The sequence below is a fragment of the Octodon degus genome, unplaced genomic scaffold (genome assembly GCF_000260255.1).
Source record: "Octodon degus isolate 3935 unplaced genomic scaffold, OctDeg1.0 scaffold00024, whole genome shotgun sequence".
NCBI lineage: Eukaryota > Metazoa > Chordata > Mammalia > Rodentia > Octodontidae > Octodon > Octodon degus.
The window spans coordinates 7,766,848-7,773,311 of NW_004524600.1; the positions used below are offsets into that span (position 1 = coordinate 7,766,848).

The window sequence follows — 6,464 nt, forward strand, 5'->3', positions numbered from 1 at the left end:
AGAATCTAGCAAAACATCTGTATGACATTGTGAAATACATACTAGGCCTTTCTTCCTAGTTTCTTAGTTTTTGATGCTGATGAAATTGCTTAGCCTGGGCACCCTTGACAGCTTCAGGATGGGGGCTGGCCACCAAAAAGACCAAGGTGTGATCAGAGGGATGGGATTTTCAGCCCCCACCAGGCCAGAGGAACAGAAGGAGACTGATGGTTGAATTAATCACCGGTGACCAGTGATGTAATCACTAATACCTACATAGCGAAGCTTTCATGAAGTCCCAAAAGGACTGGCACTGTGTCTAGCTGAATACAGACAGGATCTGGAAGGCAGCAAGCCAGAAAGGGCAGGGAAGCTGCATGCTTTTCCACACCTCGTTCTCTACACCTCTTCCCACTGATTGTTCACCTGCACCCTTGGTAGAACTCTGCATAATAAATGGGCAATTGTAGGCTAAAAATATCCCTCGAGGTTCTACATACCACTCTAGCAAATCAACTGAACCCAAGGATGGGGTTATGGGAACTTGGACTTAGCCATTTTATCAGAAGGATAAACCACGGTCTGGTATTTTGTATTCTACTTTTGTGTGTGTGTGTGTGTGTGTGTGTGTGCGCGCGCGCGTGCGTGTAACCAGGTATTGAACTCAGGCCCTTGTACTTGCCAGGCAAGCACTTATTCTACTGAGCCATCTCCCTGGCCTAGTCTGGCATTTTGCATGGGCACCTAACATGAGGGAATCTTGGAGACTGGACCATCAACCTATGGGATCTGATGTTGAGTAGGTGAGTAAGAGAAGAGCTGAACTACAGAACACACAGCTGCATTTTGTTACAGAATGGTTGTGTGGAATATGGAAGAAAATCATGAGGTTTTGTGTCTGATATCAGATATCTGGACTGGGAGAGCACAGTAGGAGAAACTGACTATGTCCTCCCATGTCTCTTAGAACCTGATACTAAATTCATGCTCCAAAAATATCATTGAATTGAATGCATCACTCTAGATTCTTAGTATATGATGTCAATAATCACAGCAGATGTCACCAACTTTAAAGCACTTAATTTAAGATTTTTGGGGGCCGGGGAGATAGCTCAACAGAATAAGCACTTCCCTGGCAAGCGCAAGGGCCTGAATTCAATCCCCAGTTCTAAAAAAGAAAAAAAAAAAATTAAGATTTTTAAAAATTAAGACACTAAAGCTTACTTTGTTAAACTGATACTTTTCTTAAACAGTAAGACTCTCTCTATATATATATGTAGCAAATTTCTGAACTTGCTTTTTCCTTCTTCTCGTGTGGTACTTTGTCTAGTCTCAAGTGGGCCGTCTTCTGATTCTTTCCATGCAGTCTTTGTTTGCTGCACTCGCAGCTGATACTGAGGGTCACAGCGCCGGCTGCCATGTGTAAGGCGCTCCCTGGAGCTCCCGGTGCCAGCCCAGGTCCTCCCATGCATTGCCTCATTTGATATTCACAACACCTGTATGAGGTAGGAACCGTCAGTGCCTCCATTTCACTAAAAAGGAGATAGAGTGAGGGTAAGTAGAGCATTCAAGCCCTTACAGATGTGGAGACAGAACCAGGATTCAAGCCCTGGCATTTTGACAATTGTGTCATTAGGCCCTTGGTTATGACATTACACAGTTTTTGCAAACATCATTTGGCCAGATTTTTAAACTGAGTGCCAATACATTTGTTTACATCCAATAACATAGGTTTGTAGCATGATAAAATAAATTTTGTTTACCCTCACTACTTTGTTTTCTTCATGAAAATCTGATGTGGACGCATACCCTTGGGGTTTTCTGATAAGCATCTCCTGTGCTCATTAGATTGGTACATTTATTTTAGCTAGAAAAAGGCTGATTGACTTTAAAGGATTAAAAACCAAGTTTCTCTCTCATCAACAAAATGTGCTTGAAATCCTTGATGAAGTGTTCTTCCATCAAAGAGATATTTTTAAAAGGAGCTCATGAAAAGCACTTAACGCAGCTAGAAGAAAACTCTGTTTTAGCTGTGACGATGGTTCTTGTCATCTATGTGAAAGCAAACTGAAAGATCACAAGCAAATGCACAACCGGATGAAAGGGGCAGCTCAGAGCGGCAGTGAGTATCTACGACTTTCATCCACCCATTTTCTTCCTCTAGGACTTCGGTCATGGCACTGGCTGTTCCTCTGTAGAGCCTCCTTGGAGGACCTCTCCCAGACCCCAAGTCTCAGTGCCTCAGGCATCTGCCCACTATGGCCACCCAAGCAGGCCTGTGGTCCAAAGCCCTCCAGGCTCAGCCCTTCTCGGGGATTTCCTGATCTGGCGGTGGAACAGAAAAGTCTTTCTGTCACTCTCCAAGATGACTGTCAACTTCAAATACATGCTAATAAAATTTTAAAAAATATGCAAAGAAAAGAATTACACTAGACCAAAGACACAAGCAGAATTTAACTGAAAAAAAGAGAGAGAGAGAGAGAGAGAATTTAACCAAAAATTAAAATCTCTGCTCAATGTCGAAAGTCCTTCTTTTCCTTCTGAGGAAAACAAGCAAAATAGTTCAAATCATAAATGTGATAATTCATTTGGAAAAAAAGCACATCTGTATCTCACACCATTAACAAAAATTCCAAATACAAAAGTACTGAAAAAAAATGAATAGAATGTAATTTAGTCAGAGAAAGAACTTCTAAGATATAAAAGGCAAAAGTGTAAAGAAAAATAAATTTAATCTTAGCAATTTTTTTTGGATTGAACTTAGGATCTTGTGCTTGCCAGACAAGTGCTTATTCTACTGAGCTATCTCCCCAGCCATTAGCAAAATTTTCAGCTTCTAGTGAACATACATTCTTGTAAATAAAGATATAAGGCAACCAATAGACTAAGAGGAAATATTTGCAATGTTTGTAACAATTGATGGATCATTGTTGACATTTATAAAGAGTTCAAGGCATCGAGCAGAGGCAGCCACCGAGGTGGACCTGTTTCTCAGGATCCAGCGCCACAAGACCACCATCTTCGTGGACACGGAGGAGCCCAGCACCGTGTTCGAGCTGAAGCACATCGTCGAGGGCATCCTCAAGAGGCCGCCCGATGAGCAGAGGCCGTACAAGGATGACCAGCTTCTAGATGATGGCAAAACACTGGGAGAGTGTGGCTTTACCAGCCAGACAACAAGGCCACAGGCCCCAGCCACAGTGGGGCTGGCCTTCTGGGCAGATGACACCTTTGCGGCCCTGCTCATCGAGCCCTTCTCTGGCTCTCCGGAGCCTCCACATGTGATGAAGCCTCAGGACTCTGTGGCAGTGCCCATGAACAAGCTGGGCAGTGATGGCCCCTAGCGTACCCTGAGGCACACTGTCCCAGTAAAAGGTTTGGCTTTCTGCCTGCATGCACTTTCTCACTCCCTTCTCTTTCTCATTCCCTTCTCCCTCCAGGTATAGCTTTCCTTGGAATGGATCTGCCTCCCCACTCCTGAAACTGCTGTGTACCAGGCTGCTTGCTTTGCTATTTGGATTTTGGCCCAGTTTGCCCCCTGAAGGGTACTGTGGTACCTGAACCACCCTAAAGGCCAGGTTGATTCCTCCTGGAGAAGATTAAATGAACCCATGGGCCAGCCTGGTGCTATAGGGGACAGAAGACTCCCTTTTTTCAAAGCACACTCTACCCTGAGAGTAGGTTCCACAAGGAACCACATCCCTGAGGCCCCCAAGATCCCACACAGACTTGGGGTGAGAGTAGAAGGTGGTTCTACACACTTAAAATAAAAGTCTATAGACAAAAAATAAGAGTTCAAAATTCATATATAAGGGAAGAACAATAATGATGCGCAATTCACAGAAAGTTGACACAAATAATCCACAGTCCTACAGAAAGATAATTTTACCACTTAGAGCAAAAAGTCTAAGTATCCCCAGTACTGAGAAAAAAAAGTTTAGCTGGGAGAGGTGGTGCATACCTATAATCCCAGCACTTGGGAGGCTGAGGCAGGAGGATTATTTCGAATTCAAGATCAATCTAGATTGCAAAACAAGAGCAAGGCCAGCCTGAACTACATAGAGACCCTATCTCAAAAAGACCAAAAAAAAAAAGTACTTTCAAAACACAAACTTCAATGAAATACTACTTTACTTCATTGTCTTGAAGATATATTAAAAGTTGATAATACTATTAAGATGTATGTGAGTAAAGGGACTTTCTTTTTTTTTCTTCTTTCTTTCTTTCTTTCTTTCTTTCTTTCTTTCTTTCTTTCTTTCTTTCTTTTTTTTTTTCTTTTTTTTTTTTTTTTCAAAAAAAACCCTCCGGTTTCCCCTGGAAACAAATTTTTTTTTTTTTTTTTTTTTTTTGCGGAACCAGGGATAGAACTCAGGCCCTTGTGCTTGCCAGGGAAGCGCTTATTCCACTGAACCATCTCCCCAGCTCCACAGGGACTTTCTAAGCACTATAAGTGACAACAAAAATTCTATAGGATACAAATTAAAATTCAGAGCTGACTCTGAAATTTTATGACTCAAATTTAAATACAAGGTGTTTATTTTAGAGAAATATTTGTGCAAGTGCACAAGAAAGCATACTTAATTTTGTTGATTGCAACATTGGATGTAACAGCCTAAAATTCAAATGGTTTAATTGTCCTAAACAAAGGATAAAAATACAACAAAGTCTATCTACATAATCAAGAAATAGTGTTTCCATTTTGTATCTGTGTATTCAAAGCTGTTAGGATAGATACATAGTTACATTCTCTTAATGAATAGAATGATTTGTTCTAATAGTGTTTGTAAATAGGATATCATGTCCGCATCTTGTACAGCAAATAACCACTAGGAAGAATGTATGCAATGTGTTAATTATTGAAACTGTCCTACCAATTTGGTTTGAAACTGTCTCATTGCTATTTGTTTCTCAATAAATTTATGGAAAAAAATAAAAAAGAAATAGTGTTAAAAGGCTTATATTTAAATGTATTTCGTGACTGGGGATATAGCCCAGTGGCACAGTGCCTGCCTGGCAAGTGCAAGGTCCTGGGTTTGATTGCTGGTACCAATAAATGCATAAATAAATATAAACTTTTATGGAAGAATTACTGAGATACTGTTCTATAAAAATATGAATTACAGAAAAGAATGCTATATTTCAAGTTTGTATAACTGGAAAATATTTCACTCTTAGTTTTCAAAGGTATGTTTGCTAAGTATAAAATTCATGCAGAAAGATTGGCTATCATAGAGAAATCAACCGACAAATGTTGGAGAGGCTGTGGGGAAAGGAGAACCCTTCTCCACTATTGGTGGGAGTGTAGACTGGTGCAACCATTATGAAAATCAGTGTGGAGACTACTTAAAAAACTAGGACTGGAAATCCCATTCAAGCCTGCTATCCCCCTACTGGGAATTTTTGAAGAGGAACTGAAAGCATCATATAGTGATATATGCGTACCTATGTTTATAGCAGCACAATTTGTGATAGCCAGATGTTGGAAACAACCAAGATGCCTGTCACATGTGGAATGGTTGAAAAAGATGTGGTACTTTCATATAATGGAGTATTATTCAGCTATAAAGAATGATAAACTTGAAGCTTTCATATTTAAGTGGATGCCACTTGAAGATATAAGTGAAATAAACCAGACCCACATGTGGAAATATCATATTGTCTCCCTAGTATAAGAACTTAAAAGAGGAATTATATATAGAAAGTTACAACACAAATAAAAGGAAAATGAGAACTTGAGGATTGGACAGTGAGGAGTGGGCAGGAGAAAAGCTGAGAAACATGGCAGGGGCAAAGCCACGCATTTGTATGCACGAGATGGGTGTGGCGGTGATCCTGGGGGACATCAGCAGGTTTGTGAGACTAGCGGTTGGCTGGTGGGATTCTCACCCTGACTAACTCTATATGCTGGTGCCTGTGAGCCAGGCGGCTGCACTGAGGATGGCGATGTGTAGTAGAGGGGTCACGCTTGGAGTGCCTGCCATCCTGATCTTCTAAATATATACTTCTTGTCACGACATACCATTTATTGCCATAATGTCTCTCAAGTAAAGTTTTTTTTAAAGGGTAATAAATGAAAAAAAAAGTCACAAGGATAAGAAAAAAAATGTTACAGGTCTGTCCTGTTACAATGCTGGATATGGTTAGATTTCTAAATTTCTTTGTAAAATTATGTAAATGCTTCTTTCTACCTTTATAAAATTATTTTTCCTACATAATTTCTGTAAGGTCTTAAAGTTCAACATACCAATATTTGATGGAAAATACCTGTTCCATGATATGCCAAAAATGTTTGTTATTTAGACAGATAGGGTAAACCGAACTGCATATATTGCAGGTTAATAATTAACTTCTCTTCTGGAGGGTTAACAACTGAAGTTAGCAGTTCAAAATTGGAGAAAAGGAAGGGCTGCAAGAACAGCCAACATTTTGGCCCTAGCCTTTCAAGGTCAGTGAAGACTCGGGATATAGGAGAACCTGTACTGTAA

At 40.4% G+C, this 6,464-nt stretch overlaps 2 pseudogenes; both read left to right on the forward strand.

Moving 5' to 3' along the window:
- The window catches only part of LOC105741807, a 3,296-nt pseudogene extending 1,119 nt beyond the window's left edge, over positions 1 to 2,177 (forward strand).
- A 705-nt stretch (positions 2,178 to 2,882) lies between these two features.
- On the forward strand, positions 2,883 to 3,313 carry LOC101577400 (annotated as a pseudogene).
- The last annotated feature ends 3,151 nt before the right edge of the window (positions 3,314 to 6,464 follow it).